The sequence below is a fragment of the Vipera berus genome (assembly GCF_964194415.1).
Source record: "Vipera berus genome assembly, chromosome: 2".
Classification (NCBI taxonomy): Eukaryota; Metazoa; Chordata; class Lepidosauria; order Squamata; family Viperidae; genus Vipera; species Vipera berus.
This window is the reverse complement of record NC_138203.1, coordinates 64,393,693-64,412,676: the sequence shown is the minus strand read 5'-3', so window position 1 is coordinate 64,412,676 and position 18,984 is coordinate 64,393,693. Positions and strand designations below refer to the sequence as shown.

The 18,984-nt window shown below is 41.3% G+C and overlaps 1 long non-coding RNA gene across 7 annotated transcripts; it reads right to left on the bottom strand.

Annotated features, from left to right (window-relative positions):
* Positions 1 to 5,751: 5,751 nt before the first annotated feature.
* LOC308662520 lies at positions 5,752 to 16,168 on the bottom strand. Of its 7 annotated transcripts, none has more exons than XR_014025215.1 (3): positions 15,975 to 16,168; positions 11,040 to 11,456; positions 5,752 to 9,247 (listed from the first exon to the last, which is right to left on the bottom strand). It is a non-coding gene; the product is annotated as an uncharacterized lncRNA (long non-coding RNA). The 7 variants fall into 7 exon arrangements; XR_014025216.1 differs by having other exon boundaries at positions 15,899 to 15,994; XR_014025217.1 differs by lacking the exon at positions 15,975 to 16,168 and adding an exon at positions 14,650 to 15,104.
* Between the last annotated feature and the right edge of the window lie 2,816 nt (positions 16,169 to 18,984).

Genomic DNA, 18,984 nt, shown 5'->3' with positions numbered 1-18,984 from the left:
GTTATCATTATTAATGGCAGTAATCTACTCATCACCTACTTGGAGCAGGAAAACAGTTTCATTTAACTATTTACTTTCAATTAAGATAAGGGCTTTCAGACTGCAGGGTGTATCCAAAGTTGAAATCCGTAGCCAGGAGGTCACATTGCCCCTTGTCCCCAGATTGGTGGTGGTGGGGAGTTAGTACAAAAGCTTTGCTCCAACTTTGGGAACTCTTTGTTCTAAGAGGTTTCCCTTTTTCAAGCTGCTTAGCAGAGAATTAGGAAATCAATAAGATTTTGTCTAGCAAGGACTTGGATGGTGGGGAAAGAGCTGCAGGTTTAGCTCCTGTTATGTAACATTTAAAGACACAGAAGACTTACTGTTTTCAACAAAGCATTCATCTCCTTGGTTTACAATTCATTCCCTAATACTGTTCAGCAACAACACAGTTGTTTATGTCTGTTTATGCCAGGGATGTTGGGAGCTGTAGCTTAGCAATACCTGTCCAAAGGCTTTCCATCTACTATATGTATTAGTTATTGGGTAGGAACCTAGGGACTTTTTAAAAATTTTCCTCTTTTCCAAAACAAAAGAGCTGCTTTTTATTTTGACTCTGTAGACGCTTCCCCACTGATGAGCTGTTCTCCATCTCTCTCCTTGGTTAGCAGAAAATCATGTTGAGAAATTTACTACCCCCATTGCAATCCCTCTTCTGCTGTTGTTCCTAATTACTATAGTTATGTGGTGTCCCTCTAAGGCAGGGGTGTCAAACTGGTGGCCCACGGGTTGGATACATCACACACAGGCCATGCCCACCCCGGCTCTGCAAAAGCAAAAAACATACATCACAATATGTCGCATGACACAATCGAGTTTGATACACATGCTCTAAGGCAATGCTTTTCAACCTTGGCAACTTTAAGACGTGTGGACTTCAACTCCCAGAATTCCCCAGGATCAATTTTTCTACTGTCTGTTTTCATGGTCCAACTTTTTCAAGTTGGTATTATGAAAGGTAGCTATGGGAAACACTGTAGTGCAGGCTTATCTGCATTTAGTTGCCAAGCTGATGTTCTTGCTTTCAATACTCAGTTCATGTTCAATGTCTGGACCTTATTCACTGCTTTGATCAATCTGTGTTCCTAGGAAATTGAATTCTTGCATGCATTTGATCTTTTCCCTTTTCATCAACTATTATTTTGACATTTCCATTCCTCACAGTGGTCCTGAGATTTTGATGTTCAGGAAGAGGCCAAATTTCTCACTTTCTTTTTTTGATCAGATGTTTTATGCCTTCAGTTTCTAGGAGACTTGTGTCATCAGCATATTAAAGATTGATGTTCTCCTCCAATCTGTTCTTCTATTTTTGTTTCTTCACGTTCCAGCTTCCTCACAATCATTTGGACATCCAATACGGGTTGAATAAGAAAGGTGAAAGAATGCAAATCCTGCCTATCTTGAACCAATCAGTGTCTCACTGTGTTTGCACACTGGCTTCCTGATTTGTGTACAGTGACTGTACCAATTTGACCAGATGTGTTGGAAACCTGGGTCTTTTAGGACTCTCCACAAGTTGTTGTGATTGTTGCAATTGAAGGCTAGTCAATAAAACAGTTTTAGATGTTCTTTTAAAGAGGTTTTTAAGAAGAGATTGGACAACCATTTGTCTGAAATATAAGCTGGAGAATTACAGGTATTTAAATTAAGATCAAAACCAAGCAAGGATAAAGAATCAAGGAAAAGCTTACCTTGTCAAGAATGAATAGATACGGGGGTAAAGGAAGGAACAAAGAGTGAGTTGTAGTCAGCAGGTACTACTTACAAGTAAATGTCTGTTAACTTGAAAGAATGTTTACATAGCAACAAGGAAAACACTAGTTATTCAAGGAAGAGAAAGGAAGGGAATTATTAGGCAGACTTAATAAAATCCCTTGGATCTCTGAAAGCCAGGAGTTTCCAGGAACATGGAGGATTTAGGAACTTGACTACATCCAGGTTTGTGTGTCCCAGAGGTGTTTTTTCAAGAGGCAACTGGACTTCGTTTTTCTTTGAAGATGTTTCGCTTCTTATCCAAGAAGCTTCTTCAGTTCTGACTGGATGGTGGAGAATGGAAGGATTTATATTCCTTGCAAACAGCTGGTCATTTGCATCCTTTTAGAGTTGTTGAGGCCACTTAGAGGTTTATCTGTGTCACCTGAATGGTGCAAATGGGTGTGGAGCCTTCTTGGAATTGCTGAAATGGCCTCAATGATTATTTATTTATTGATTTATTTATTGAGCAGGCTAAAAGCAGCTGAGTCAACACATCTTACTAAGCACGCTTGGAGACAGAAAACAATCTTTTTTAAGAAAAAAAACAAAGGGAGAATTCCAAATGCAAAACTGGAGATTGGGTTCTGAGGCTGAGAAGAACTACTGTATGTTTTTCCTTCTTTCCAGCAGCCTGAGAATTAATTTACTGGAATTCCCAGGAAGAATAGGGACAATATCTGTTTTGGGAAACTCTCTCTGAATAAAGTCAGTACACATACTTAGCCAGAAATATTGCATGGAGTGAGTCCTTTTTAATTGTACTATGCTAAAATCTTCCATCTTTTATTTTTGCATACAAGAGAACTGTATATTCATATATTTCTATAGAATCTTGAGTTGTGAAATAGCGAGTTAAATCCAATTTAAATTTTTAATCTCTTTTAAAAAAAATCTGTTTGTATTAAGCCTGGAGTGTTTATAAATGAACGTCGAGAAAGCCTTGACTGCATGATAAAAGTAAATACAATACACATTTTAAAAAAGGGCAGAGCTTTGATTACAGAGTTGTGGCCATCTTCTTTCAGGTCTTCTCCCTATGGACACTGCTGCCTAGAGCATTTTTTTTGTGTGTATGGTTTTAATAAATTTTGTTTTAGTCACTGAACCTCATCAAAGCAACTCTCTATTTATCGCCTTTAAGAGGAAAGATTTGCATCTCAATATCTAAAGCAGAGGGTTTTGTTTAACTCTGGCAACCTTATGGTGTGTGGACTGTAGCCATGAATAGGGGATTAAAAATGGCAGTACGTATATTTTATAATCTGAAGCTTCTTGGTCTGTGTGTTCCAAGACTACGGCTACCATTCTCTTTGGAAGTATCATTTCAAGGTAAGGGTGTCCCGATTTCCCTTTTTAGGCTAGCATTTGAATTTCTACAGAAACTTTACAACAACAGGAAGCAGAAAGGGCAGCCCAGGAGGCCATAGAACGGAGCCTTTTTTCTATCAATTCAAGGAAAGGATGAAGAAATATCATTTCAAGGATTACAAGGAAATTTGAGATCACCAGAAACACTTTCTGATCTAACAGTCTACAAAGCTTAAAGCCAGAAGCTCCTAACAAATGGAATTGGGCACGAGAACGTTACTATCCATTGGTACAAGCTTTTAAAATACATCATAGTGTGTATGCAAGCTTAGTGCCTTTTAGATGCATTTATATTGTTCTGGGACTACAACAGTCCCAGATGTCCTTTCTCGGCCATTATGATGTCATCCTAATGCATCAAAATGCAGGAGATTGTAAGGCAGTGAATGATTACAACAGTGGATTAGCTGTAGCACATGTGCTCCTGATTCTGATTTGTTAGAGGCATAAGTAACAAACCATATTTATGTCAAAACATATGCCATGACCTCATAGCACAAACAACACCATGGAATCTACTTTGGGTACCTAACTTATCATCATTCACATCTCAACAATTTGCTTTTGTGGTTTTCTGCAATGGTATGTGGGAATGACCGTGGGAGGCAGGGAGAAAAGCCACAGAGCAGACAATGGTCAGGCAAATGGCAGCCGAGTTCACAGAAGGAATGTAGGAATGAAGGCGCCTCCCTAGTTTCTGAGACCAGGGGACTCCAACCCCCATTCCGTGGACCAGCACCAGTCTGTGGCATGCCACAAACGGCCACACAAACAAGCGAAGCCCCATCCTCAGGATGCAGGCAGCATGTGAAACCACGCCCCCTCTGGTCCGTGGAAAAACCTCTTTCCAAGGAACTTGTGTGCCCAAAATGTTGGGGGCCACTGTCTTAGATTATAAGGGTGAGGTGGGGGGAGATATGTGTTTTCAGGTTTGCAATATTTTGCCAATCTAACATAACACTACACTAAAAGAGTAAGCTAATACTTCCAGGTATACTTGTCTGGCCTACCTGACAAGGCTGATACTTCCCTAGAAGGAAGCTTCTGGCTCCGTTATGAAATTTGAAGCGTAGCAATGAGGACCTCATCACTACTCATCAAATTACATAATTTGGTATATACGTTTTAAAGTAAACTGAGATCTGCACATTATCTGAAATGCCTAAACACCAGGCCCAGCAAAGGCAACTGTGCTCTTTTCAGGAACAATGCATTCCATCATATCTACCATGATATTCCAGCCCTTTCTATGTGCATTCTGAGCATATTCATGGTGATTGCATGTTAGGCTTTCCCTGATTTTCTACCTCATAAAATTTTGCTTATGTGCCCAATCAAACTCCTACTATCTCTTTTAGGATTTTTTTCCTTTTGTTCAATGGTGGCAGTTCCCAGATACTGAATGGACAAGTCCCCGTAGTTTTCTTGGCAAGGTTTTTCAGAAGTGGTTTGCCATTGCTTCTTTCTAAGGGCTGAGAGAGTGACAGGCCCGAGCTCACACAACTGGCTTTTTGCCTACAGTGGGATGGAGGGTTTGTTGTCACTGTGTGTTGGGGGGAGAGAGCACGGGGGGGGGGGGAGGCTCAGCTAATCTCAATGTACACATGTTGTACTTTGACAATAAAAGTTTATTTATTTATTTATTAGAACTCCCAGATTTTCTAGCCCAGTGCCTTAACCACTACACCAAACTAGGTCTAATAATGTACATAGATAGTGCCATTATGTCTATTAAGGAATGAGTTTAGTATTATTTGCAGCTTAAGGAGCCCTGGTGGCACAGTGCTTTGAATACACAATTGCAAGCAAACTCTGCCCACAGCCTGGAGTTCAATCCTGACCAGGCTGAAGGTTAACTCAGTTTTCTATCCAGTCGATAAAATGAAGAGCCAGATTGTTGGGGGCAATATGCTGACATTTGTAAAGTGTCCAGAGAGTGCTGTAAAACACTATGGGGCAATATGTAAGTGCTACTGCTAATGCTATTTTCCCCACATATAGTGGGATGGTAGTGCTGCAATGTACTGGCTAGAAATTCTGAGAATGGCAGTTCCAAACAGATACATTTGGCATATATATTACTGCTTGCAATACTTTTTCTCTAGCATAGTCACAGCATCCAAAGAACCTGTAATGCTTTTTTCCCCAATATTGTAATTTCTGCAAAGCAATGATTTAAATACGGTTCACACTTAATTGCATAGAAATTGTTGCTAGATAGGAACTGCTTTAACTGAATGGCTGTCTGTAAGCAAATACGGGTTTGCAATACGAGAACTGTGAAAAGAATTTTTTCATTTTATTTACTTTACTGCTAAAGACCTTTTGTGATTGACAGTGTTTGCTTTAAGTAAAGAGTCACACCCCTATGCATAATTTTTATCTCAATAAAGCTATCACTCAGCTTTGGATTTTATAGGGTTTCCCCCCCCCCCCCCCCCCTGGGCCAGCAAATGATTTTTGGGCAAAATTATATGTCTGCTGCCATCTGCTGGCCAGCCTAACATTGAAAACATATGTTTTACTTGGTTATATATCCTAGCATAATAGATCGGTGTGTTGGTTTTTTAAAATAGAAACACTACCAAATAGTGTTTCTTCTACCATTTTACTCAAGATGCTTAACATTTGTAGCTTCACATTTTTTGCTTGCAAGTTCAATAATAAAGCCAGGCAACAATACAGTTCAAAAGATAAATTCTCCTAACCAAAATACATACCTATACAAACTAAAAATGCTCATTAAACCATATTTGATCATGAAAATAATTGTTGAAACTTCACACTTAATACTATATTAAGCTGATTTACATGTGCTGTCACAAATATGATATGTAATGGCTTCTTCTAAGTTGTATATTTCAATCAAACATATGCTTAAAAATCTTGCATAAGAGTGTTTTGCAGCAATTATATATTCATCAGTAAGCTAGCAGTACAATTATTAGCAGTGATTCTATATTTGTGCATAATATACAGTCACATGCCTTTATTCATATGTAGAATTTCACTTTCTTTTAAGGACACATACAATGCTCACACAGGGTTTTAAATATTATGATAAAATATGATGTAACTAGGTTTATTGGATAAACTAAATTCACTGGGGTCACATTTTTTTATTTTAATCCCATTTATATCCCGCCCTTCTCCGAAGACTCAGGGCGGCTTACAATTTAAGCCCAAACCAATGTGCTTAGCAATAGCCTTCATTCTATGTATATGCCTGCTTATTAGGGCTTTCACACACACACCCCAAGCGGCATTATTACAAAGTCAGCTTATTGCCCCCAACAATCTGGGTCCTCATTTTACCTACCTCGGAAGGATGGAAGGCTGAGTCAACCTTCAGCCTGGTGGGATGCGAACCTGCACTAATTGCAGGCAGCTGGTGTTACTTAAGGAGGCATTAGCCCACTGCTCCACCAAGGCTCATAACATATTAAATAAACCCAAAGCAGTATTTACTAACTATAATATTGAAATCCCACAACATCTTAAGTAAATCACTTTAAAGCATCATATAAACCTAAACTTAAAATTATCATAGACTTTTATGTCAAAAATACTTAAGTCAAAGCTACCTGTAAAATAATATAGTATACACCATAAGTTAGTCAAGCAGGTAGCTTTGAAAGTCTATGATAATTTTAAGTTTAGGTTTATATGATGCTTTAAAGTGATTTACTTAAGATGTTGTGGGATTTCAATATTATAGTTTACTGCCATTAAAAAAAACTGGTTACACACACACACACACACACACACATACATACACACACAAACAGTAAATGTTGTGCTTTACAACTGCAGTGGAAGTTACATTGCAATTCTGGCAAGGTCCTATGATACTTTGCTTAATGTTGGCATCACTGAGCAACCATGTTACAGGTCCCGATTGTCCTCATTAAGTGAGGATTACCTGGTATTGTCAAGTAGCTGTGACATTTTTGTAAATAATTGATGAAATGAGATCAGAGTTCCCCAATTTGGTTCCGCTTGAGTGGCAGGCAAGCACACACTCACAGCTCCATTTGCGCAAGCACACTCACCCACTGCTGCTCATGGAAGTGTGCACATACGCTCGCCCCACTTCTGTGGCCCAATTCTGAATAGCTGAAGGCCCAGTAGTGGGCTGTGGCCTGGGCATTCGGGATCCGAGTTAGATGATTCAAAGAAAGGGTATCAGACCAAACACCTACTGTCCAGCTGTGGTTAATGCGGGCTTACTCTTGGCCTTCCTTTCTATGTCCAGTGTGCTTCAGATGGGGACAACTAGTATCTAAAAACCTTGATCAGTTTGAATAGCCAACATAGGGTAACTAACAGCAGCTACTTAGATAGAAATAGCCATCTCTCCCATCCCTAAATACACTCCATTGGATATTATTCTCAGATCACAGGACATTCATCTGTAAGCTCCTTAAGACATATCCATGGTTCAACCTCCAATTTTATGCCCACTAGTAATTCATAATAGCATCAGCATGCCATAGTTAAGCACTTGCATTTATTGGTGATATTGTGTACATACTTAACAGGACTATAATAACTATTTATCAATATATATAAGGATTGTTGCTAATCTGATCTAATATTTTGAATATTTCTCCTCACTGCTTGTCTCACAGAAGTTTCTCCTCTTCTCTTCTCCCTCTCTTTTTCCATTCCCTTATCTTTCCCTGTCATCTTTTTTCCCTCTCCCGCCAAAACCTCCTCCTCTTATATCCTCTCCTCCTTCTCTTCCGGGTATGCTTAAAGGGCTGATCAGCTGGAGCGGCACACACCGATCCTGGGCTCTCAGCAGAGCCCCAGCAACACCATAGCTACATCCGAATCTCCACCCAAAGACTGCATGTGGCTGCCGGCCACCTCCCCAAGGCTGCCAGAAGCGCCAATCACCTGGAGCTGCACGCACCGATCCTGGGCTCTCAGTAGAGCTCCGCAGCTCCAGCTGACTCTCCCCCAGGCCTGTGCGGTGCTGCCGCCACTTCAACTCATCAGCACTGCCACTGCTTCATTTCATTCCCCCTAGCTACACTTGTCTACATTGTGTACCACCCGCCAAGTGCCAAAGTACCACCAGTGGTATACGTACCACGGGTTGAAAAGCCCTACTCTAGCTCTTCCATCAAGTCTCTTTAGATCTCCCAAACAAAGGCCTGTAAAGGTGTTTGTACAGCATTCAGCAGAATAGTCTTGTTGTCTATCAATATCAGTAAAATGAGACCAAGAAGTGGCAATCAAGCAGCAAGATCATATTCTCCAATAGAGTACCGCCCTTTTGTTTTTAGCTCTGGTGGCATAGAGTAAAGATGACCTTGATGGAAATATATGTGCTGTGGCCTAGGTAAATGAAGTTGAAGTATTATTTAAGTCCAGAACATCCAGATTATGTTTGGAAACAGCTGAGATACCTCTCTAATTCACTGAACTATAAGAGGGGAGGAACAGCACAATCATACAAAGTTCTGTTTTTTATAACCAATTTCAATAAAAAAAATAGTTGTAGTTTTCCTGTGAAATTGATTTCCTGATCTAGTCTACCTAGTGGGGTGAGAGGTGGGGCTGCAACTTCAGATTTTCTCATGAGGTCCATCTGGAGAACACCAGATCATGAGTTTATAAATTGACATGGAATAACAGAAAAGGTTATTGTAGCCACACACAAAAAGAAAGAAGAATTGGCTTGCTAGAAACCAAAATAACCCTATTTTATGTTACAATAAGCAAATTACATAATGGCATCACACTATATGTCCAGCACAAAGTGTTGTTTACTGCTTGTTTACATACATTCTTTCTAAACTCCAGGGACTGCTACATAGTCACAGGTGTGACTAAGTTTCTAAAAAGCACAAAAAAACCTTTTCCTTGGAAAACTTGAGGGAGTCATCAATTATCCAGTCTTTAGGTAGCAGGGGAAGGATGTATTCCTTTCCTTCACGGATAACACTTGTAACAGATTTCTTTCTGTAATTTGCCTCCTTCCAAATTCCTATTGTTTTTGGCTTTCGTGTTAGCAGACCTTTGAATAATTTCCACTGTAGATCCTCCAGGCCTTCAAAAGTTACATATTTTCTTTCTTTAAAGAAAGAGAGAAAGTACAGAATATCAGATCATATCAGACATTAGTGGATATGTTTTTTTCCCCCTTGGCTGAGAAAAATTAAAAAAGGAATAGTACTCAATATATTATGCCAAAACATTATTATGGGACTGGGAACTGCAGATGCCTATTGCTGCTAGATAGCCTATTGAATTCTTTTTTGAGAATTCAAAGAAGGAACCAGCTTGGTAATACAATTCTGTTCTTGTAAAGCTGGGGTTGTAAACCAGATTTCCAGATATTGCAGAATTACAAATCCTACCATAATACCTGGCATCATCAGCCAAGCTGGCTAGGACCTGCATGAAGCTTCTGCTCATACCATGTTTCTCCGAAAAGACCTATCCTGAAAATAAGGCCTAGCTTGATTTTTATGCATGCATCTAAGCCCTGCCCCCAAAATAAGCCCTAGTTAAGACCCCGCCCACTCTGTCCCACTGGTTGCATGAGGTGGGACGAGACGCACAGATAAAGCTGGGGGGGGGTGGAGCAGCCCCACGTGCCCCACATGCGCTTACCTTAGGGCCCCCACAGCCAGATCTTCCAAGCCACGACAACTGCCTCACCTTGCAGCAGTGTGCAGCCCTGTCCAGAAGGCGGCTGCATGGCTGCTGCTGGCCCACTTCTTCTGCAGCCGCTGGCCACCACTCGCACATGTTGTCTCTGGCCTCCATTTCGCCAGCAAAGGCCTTCAGGTTTCCCCTGGCCTCTTCCTGAAAGGGCTCTGCTGGTGAAACAGAGGCTGGTGTGTGTGTGTGTGTGTGATGCATGCATCATCCCAGAGCTCCATTCTGGGCTGCAGAGGCCTTTCCTGAAAACTTCTGCCGACAAAATGGAGGCTGGGGATGACACACGTGAGCAGTGGCGAGTGGTCACAGAAGAAGTGGGCCAATGGCCACACAGGCTCCTTCTGGACAGGGCTGTCAGTGCCACTGCTGCGAGGCAAGACAGTGGAAGACATCCCCTGAAAATAAGACCTAATGCCTCTTTTGGAAGCAAAAAAGGGGCGGGCCTTATTTTCAGGAAAACATGGGTTATGTGAATTTCCAGATAGTAGAGGCTACTTTCCCTGCTTGTAACTTGAACTAAAGGTGGTGGAAGGTCAAGATCAAGCTTAAGTGACCACATTTAGTCCTGTCCTCCAATGAAATACCACTTCTATTTCAGCCACCGTTTTAGACAAAGCTTGATGTGAAACTGATAGTATAACTCAGGCCTACTCAATCTGGGCCCCTTCCAGGTATTTCCCAGCGAGTGTGACAATTTGAGAATTCCAGAAGCTAAAGTCTGCACATTTGGAAGACAATCAGGTTGGAAACTATGGGTTATGTAAATGCTCTGAAGCAGGGCATCTTCCACATAAGTTGGGACAGCTACTCCCAAGATTCTTAGCCACAATATCTATGGTTATCAGATTTGCAAACTACAGACTTTATGAATTTTACTACTAATTTCTAAGCAGAAATCTTATTTGTGGCAGACCTAGATCCTTCTGACTTTAATATTTATCTCCAGTTTTCCTCATATTACAAAATAGCTATTCTCCCAATCAGCAGCTGATTCTTTTATTTAATCTTTTGCTTCTCTTATAATTCACTTTCTGAACACAATATTCAGGACTTCTCCCTGACTTCAAAAGGATCCACTACTTAACTGTTTGGGCTCAAAGACTGGCTTTCATTCTTAAGTTCTGAAAATCATTAACCCATATTTTCATTTTATCTGAATGCTTTACTCATCCCCAATTACAACTGAGAACCTAGTCAACCTTGAAATGTCGGTACTTTTGCTGGTTCAAGTGAAGTAGGTGGTTTCTTCTTTTTGCGCCTCAGCAATAAAGAGTCTATCCTGCACAGTATCTCCCCTGTGAGACATTGTTTCCTGATGGTGGGAAATGGCAAATGAAGACAATTCTCAATTAAAACCAGGTAAGGAAGCACATATGCTGGTGGCAGTTCAGGATAAGTTTTCTGTTTGCTTTTTGATTCAACCAGTTGTTTTGAAGCCACAGATAAACAGGAATCTTTGGAAAGTACGGATGTGGAAGTATCTCTGTCTTTGGTAGCATCTTTATCTGAATCATTTATAACAATTGCATCTTCATGAAGCACACTAGAGCAGATGGAGTTGGGTTCATGGAGTTGGTCTTTATCCATTTTTGCAGCTGTCCTTCAAGAACTGCTGGCTGAGTGGCATGAAAAAAGAGTTGAGTAAGGTTCTTTAGAAGGCATTCTACATAGTTGCTTCACGTACATTTAAATACAAGGGTTAGTAGTGGTTCTGTTTTAACAATACACATGCACAACTATAAGCTTATAATATTCCTTTTTATCTAGAAAGTGATTTGCAATGGATTAAAAATTAAATTGCACATTTGTAATTTGATCTATAACAGGGGTGTCAAACTCAATTTCATTGAGGGCCGCATCAGCTTTGCAGTTGCCCTCAGGGGGCCGGGTGGGTGTGGCCAGGGTGGGCGTGGCCTACTGGATGGGCATGGCTAGAGTGCGTATGGCCTACTGGATGGGCGTGGCCAGCTCTACATCATTGGCATCAAGGGTGCCTATGGGGGCCTGGGCAGGAGTGGGACAGATCTGAGGGTCTCTGGCAGAAGGAGGGTCTCTGGGCCAGGGCCAAGGCAGTGGGGGCCGTTCCCTCACTGTTTCCAGGATGTTTTCGCGGGCCGCATGAAACCACTTCGCGGGCCGGATCTGGCCCCCGGGCCTTGTGTTTGACATGTCTGATCTATAATGATCAAAGATGACATATGTAGTATCCCTGTTCACATATATTAAGTATAATTGCAAGTATGATAAGTAATTAACATGAGGTAAGATGGGCAACCTATAAATTTTATAAATATTATAAATATATAAAAAATAAAAACATCTTTAGCTTTGATTTAGCATGATTTATGAGCCTACCTAATTGTAACTGATTTAAACCACAACTCAGCGAACTATTTAAGAGAAAAGCACAGTGTGGGTATTTTTTTTATTTTATTTAGCATAGTATACAAGCCTACTGTAGAGAAGGCAATATATTCCAGTCAATTATCTAGTAAGAAAAAAAAATCACATTCCTTTCAATGCTTTTTTCAATGAACTGAATTCAGCATCATTATGGTATCTACCACTTGAACCAATTATAATATATAATTATATATAATATATATTTCATTATATAAACATAACATTATATTTATATAAATATAAATATTTATATTATATAACAATGACCATATTCAGGATACTTCAGCTGACTCAGTTTAACTTAGGCTTGCTTGCCACTGATGCTGACTAGTTTGCGTTCGGCGTATAATTTTAATAAAGATGCCAACCATTACAAATACTTAAGTGTTTGATCAGTATACCACAGCTGCATCTGCTTGGTCCAAATCATCTGGAGCTTAAAAATGCAGATGACTATTAACAGCAACAAATTAGAATATTTGGTATCTCTTAGCTGCTCCGTATTGGTAGTCCTGATTTTGACAACCCACCTAGCTCTTTTGAAGCACTCCGAATTAATGCAGACTTCGACTTATGACCGCAATGAAGCCTAAAATTTCTGTTCCCAAGTTAGACGGTTGTTAAGTGAGTTTTGCCCCATTTTAAGTCCTTTCTTGCCACAGTTGTTAAGTGAATCACTGTAGTTGTTAAGCTAGTAACATAGTTGTTAAGTGAGCTTGGCTTCTCCATTGTCTTTGCTTGTCAGAAAGGTGATCACGTGCCCCCGGGACACTGTGACCGTCATAAATATGAGTCAGTTGCCAAGCTTTTGAATTCTGATCACATGACCATGAGGATGCTGCAACGGTCGTTGTGAAAAATGGTCATAAATCACTCTTTTCAATGCCGTTGTAACTTTGAACGGTCACTAAATGGACCGTTGTAAGTTGAGGACTACCTGTATAGTTCTTCATACATGGACTTCCCTTTTTTGAGCTCTAGGGTTGCCTGGTTCAATGATCCAAATAAATGGATTATCAAACAAATTCATCCAGAGTTCTCATTCAAGGAATATATATTATCCTGTTTTAGACATATTATTTGAAGATCTAGCTTTCTAGAGAAAGCTTTGAGGCTGGGAAGGAAAGACAAGAGGACAACTAGCAGCAAACTGGATGAAATCAAGTTAGTAGTGATGGGTGCACCATTGGAAGACTGAAAGACCAGCTTAGGGACTGATCACCCTGGAGAAAATATATCTACGTGGTCGCTAAGAGTTCAATACCAACTTCATGGCATATAATCAGGATCATATAACAAACTCAATCAGAATAGAGCTGGAAGGGACCTTGGAGGTCTTCTAGTCCAACCCCTCGCTCAAGTAGGAGACAGGTGGCAGTCCAGTCTTTTCTATGCAATATAGAAGTATAATATAATAAATATATAATAAGCAGGCATACACATAGAATGAAGGCTACTGCTAAGCTTGTAAGCCGCCCTGAGTCTTCGGAGAAGGGCGGGATATAAATGGAATTAAAATAAAAAATAAATAAATAAATATAATAATGCAAAATATTTTTCAGTTTGCTCTTTTGTTTTTTTCCTTCTATTATTAAATGTGTTAAGCATAATTAGGTTTTTCTGGTTTCAAAATGTAGAAAGTCGCTGCACTGGCTTTTGACAAAAAAAAGTCAAAAAAGAAGGTTCCAGGGAAAACTATTAAAAGGATTTGGGGATTTTAGGTATTTTTATTTATTTATGTCCCACCCTTATTATTGCTATAAATAAGTCAAGGGGTGGACGTACCCAATACTCCTCCCTCTTCCTATTTTCCCAACAACCCTGTGAGGCAGTTAGATTGAGGGAGAGAATAATTGGCCCAAAGTCATCCAACTAGCTTTCATGTCTAAGGTGAGATAAAAACTCTCAGTCTCCTAGCCTGCTCCTTTAACTACCAGACCAAACCGGCTGACATTGAAGGTTGTCTGTATATGCTTTGAACTGGGATTACAAACGTCGGAGACGCCTCTTCCTGCTTCCAAAAACTAGAGCAGGACAGAAATAATATTGAAGGGTTTCCCCCCTCCCTTAATACTTAACTTTATACCTTTAACTCAGGGGTCTTCAAACTTGGCCCTTTTATGACTTGTGGACTTCAACTCCCAGAATTCCTCAGCCAGCGTATGCTGGCTGAGGAATTCTGGGAGTTGAAGTCCACAAGTCATAAAAGGGCCAAGTTTGAAGACCCCTGCTTTAACTTTTTGTTTGCTTCAGTGGGATGCGAGTAATTAATTACCAAAATCTTCTCCTGAGCACAAGCGTAACACCACGAGCAAGTGAAACTTAAAACTCGGTTAAGCACAACCGCACATCACGCAGAAGTAGACACGGATCAGCCGCATTTTATCCCAGAGCTTTGAAACTTACCCAGCCTAAGAAACGTCCATTAAGCTTTTTTTCCCCCCGAAGTTTATAAAACTTTCCGCTTTTCTGCATGGAAGGGGAAAGGAGAAATGGACCCGACTACGTACCAGATGGCAACAAAGAACCCAAACTTTGCGGGGGAAAAAAAAAAAACCTCCCTCCGGTGGGGGGGGGGCGTCGATAGGGAAAGAAAAGCGAGCGTCCCTTTCGGGGCCGGAGGAATTTTTTTTATTTTTTTTTTTTTTAATCGCTCGGTGTTCCCAACATTCCCACCATCGGAAAACCACTCAACGAGAGCGGCCCCAAATATCAGAAGCGCGAACGATCGCCTTTACCCAATTTCAGAGAGCCAAACTTACCGCCGGCGGCTGATCACGCATGCGCCGCGCCTCCCCTCGCCGGGTTTGGGGAAGCTGGGTCTACCTATCCCAGGGGTAGGCAACCTCGGCTCTTTTATGACTCATGGACTTCAACTCCCAGAATTCCTGAGTCAGCTATGCTGACTCAGGAATTCTGGGAGTTGAAGTCCATGAGTCATAAAAGAGCCGAGGTTGCCTACCCCTGATCTATCCCATCCCGCCCGATGAACCAATCAGTGGTTGCAAAAGGAGGCCTCATTATCGTCTCACAATTTCTACCGCTGCCTCCTTCTGTGCTAAGAGAGCAAGGTTAAGGAGTTTGGGGTAACGGAGTGGCTGGGCTTGCCGGCCCGGGTTTAGCCCGATTTCCCCCCCCCCTCTATGAAATCTTAGCGAGCAGCCGGGCGACGCTGGTCCGAAGGGGAGGCTCGCTCCGCGGTGCTCGAAAAAAAGGAGCTCCATCCAACCGCAAACCTCGAGACTGGAGCTTGAGGTGGCAGCAAATCCCCCTGAACGAGGAGGGCCCCCCCCCGGCCGCCTGCTCAGTGAACGAACTGCCCCCCCCCCCATGGAGTCTTCACCCTCTTCGCGTGGCTTTGAAAGCAGATGTCTATGGAGATTCTCAAGTCATTCGTAAAGGTAAAGGTTCTCCTGCACATGCGTGCTAGTCGTTTCCGACTCTAGGGGCCAGTGCTCATCTCCGTTTCAAAGCCGAAGAGCCAGCGCTTGTCCGAGGACGTCTCCGTGGTCATGTGGCCGGCATGACCGGACGCCAAAGGCGCACGGAACGCTGTTACCTTCCCACCGTAGTGGTCCCTATTTTTCTACTTGCATTTTTACGTGCTTTCGAACTGCTAGGTTGGCAGAAGCTGGGACGAGTAACAGGCGCTCACTCTGCTACGTGGCACTCGGGATTCAACCCGCCAAACTGCCGACCTTCTTCGGGATTCGACCCGCCAAACTGCTGACCTTCTGATCGACAAGCTCAGTGTCCTAACCCACTGAGCCACCGCGTCCCAGGTCATTCAGGCCGTAGTCGTCCCCAAAGGTGCTTTTTGACGAGGCAACCTGGACTGTCTTGTTTTTCTTTGAAGACGTTTCGCTCCTCGTCCAAGAGGCTTCTTCAACTCTTGACTGGATGGTGGGGAATGGAAGGATTTATATTCCTTGCAGACAGCTGGTCATTTGCATTCTTTGACAGCAACTCCCAGGAGTCATTTGGGTGCAGAGGGAGGGAAGATTGCACATCAGTGATAGGTAAGGAAAGAATAGGAACAGAACAGTTGGAAGGGACCTTGGAGGTCTTCTAGTCCAACCCCCTGCTCAGGCAGGAAACCCTATATTAGGGGTAGGCAACCTCAGCTCTTTTATGACTCATGGACTTCAACTCCCAGAATTCCTGAGCCAGCCAAGCTGGCTCAGGAATTCTGGGAATTGAAGTCCATGAGTCATAAAAGAGCCGAGGTTGCCTACCCCTGCCCTATACCATTTCAGACAAATGGTTGTGAAATCTCTTCTAAAAACCTTCCAACGTTGGAGCATTCATAACTTCTGGAGGCAGGTTTTTCCACTGGTTAATTGCTCTAATTGTCAGGAAATTTCTTATTAGTTCTAGGTTGCTGTTATATACTGGGTTCTGTGCTTGCTTGAAGAGACCAGGCAAGTGAGTTCAGCAAAAATCACTCTTTAGTTCCTTACAGGAACTGAACTGAGAAACAGGGCTGCAAATGCAGCTATTTATACCCTGGCCCCTAGGTGGCGGTCAAAGCAACCTATTGCTGCCCTAGAAGCAGCCAATGGCAGCGCTGGAGACCCGTTGTCTGAGGAGCTGGGAGTCGTTAGCCAGCTTCCCTGCTTAAGCAACCTTCCAGCAATTAACCTCACTGATACTCTTTGGTAAGACAAAGCCCAATACATTACAGTTGCTTCTCTCCTTGACTAGTTTCCATCCTTTGCTACTTGTCATCCCTTCAGGTGCTTTGGAGAATAGCTTGACTCCCTCTTCTTTGTGGCAACCCCTGAGATATTGGAAAATGTCACCGCTAGTCCTTCTTTTCATACCCAATTCCAGCAACTGTTCTTTATATGTTTCAGCCTCCAGTCCGCTAATCATCTTTGTTGCTCTTCTCTGCACTATTTCTAGAGTTTCAACATCTTTTTTACATTGTGGTGACCAAAAGTGTGGCCTTACCAAGGCATTATAAAGTGGTATTAACACTTCACATGATCTTTTTTTTTTATTGAAAAGTTTTAAAATACAATTTTCCTTTAAGAATCCCCCCTTCCCCCTCCCTCCTCCCCCCCCTACCTCCCCCCCTCCCCCCCCCCGACTTCCCAGAGCTAAATACAAGGTATATATATAAAAAGCAATCATAAACAATCATATACTAACAACTATAAACTCTAAAATCCATCACTCTCTAGCTTATAGAGGATAAAACAAGCCTTAATAATATTGAATATGTATAAAAAGAAACTAAGATAAGAAAAGGAAAAAAAACGAAAGAAGACTTATTCAAATGCTACATAAAACTTCTTAACCCTATACTTGTTCTGGATAAACTCAATCCATTTTGTCCATTCCATAATATAGCGTTCTTGCGAATGATCTTTCAAATAGGCCGAAATCTTCGCCATCTCTGCCAGGTCTGAAACCTTTAAAGTCCACTCTTCTATAGTCGGCAATTCCTCTTTCTTCCAATATTGGCCTATCAAAAGTCTTGCCGCCATGATTAAGTTCAACATTAACTTGGTGTCCACAACTGTAGCGTCTGCAATTATTCCCAACAAAAAAAGTTGCGGACAAAACTTTATCCTCTGTTTAAAAATCTTCTGCATATTCCACCAGACTTTTATCCAAAAAGCCTTAACCTTCTTACATGTCCACCATATGTGAAAATATGTTGCATCATCATCACCACACCTCCAACATTTAGGCTGATAATTCGGATACATACTTGCAAGCTTTTTAGGATCTAAATGCCATCTATAAAACATTTTGTAAAAGTTCTCTCTTAGATTTTGAGCTTGAGTAAATTTCACGTTCCTCACCCAAATCTTTTCCCACGTGTCCATTGTGATAACTTCCTGGATGTTTTGGGCCCATTTTATCATACAGTCCTTAACAAGCTCTGTTTCTGAGTCAATCTCTATCAATGCAAGATATATCCGTTTGATATGTGCTGGTCCCTGGTTTCTAATTTGCTTTATCAAATTTTCATCAGTCATTGTAAATCCATTTTTCTGGTCTTCTTTCCACCTGGCCCGTAACTGAGTATATTGAAACCAATTTTGAACAACCTTCTCTTCTCGCAAGAGGCTATATGATTTCAAACACCAAACATTTCTTTCCAAGCTGAGGATCTCCTTGTACGTAGTCACATCATGTTTAAAGCCAGCATGTATATTTTCTATTGCGTGTTTTGGAATTGCCCACAATGGTATCTTGCAACTTAACTTATGTCTATACTTCTTCCAAACTCTCAGCAATGCCTGCCTTAAAATATGCACCCTAAACACATTGTCTACCTTCTTATCATACAACAAATATGCATGCCAGCCAAACAACAAATCATGGCCCTCAAGATTTAATAACCTCCCTTGCGTCAAATTAATCCAGTCACTTATTCCTACTAATGCAGCAGCTTCATAATATAATTTAAAATTAGGCAATTTAAGGCCACCTCTCTCACGAGTATCCTGCATAATCTTAAGTTTAACTCGTGGTTTTTTCCCTGCCCACACAAATTTATTGATACCTCGCTGCCATTCCTCCAGATTAGAATCTTTCTTAAGAATCGGTATCATTTGAAACAAAAATAAAAATTTAGGCAGGACATTCATTTTTACTGCTGCAATCCGTCCCAACAAAGACAATTGCAATTTTTCCCAACTCTCCAATTCTTTTTGAATTTTCCCCCATAGCTTTTCATAATTATTTTTATATAGCTTTGTATTAGAGGGCGACAAAATCACCCCC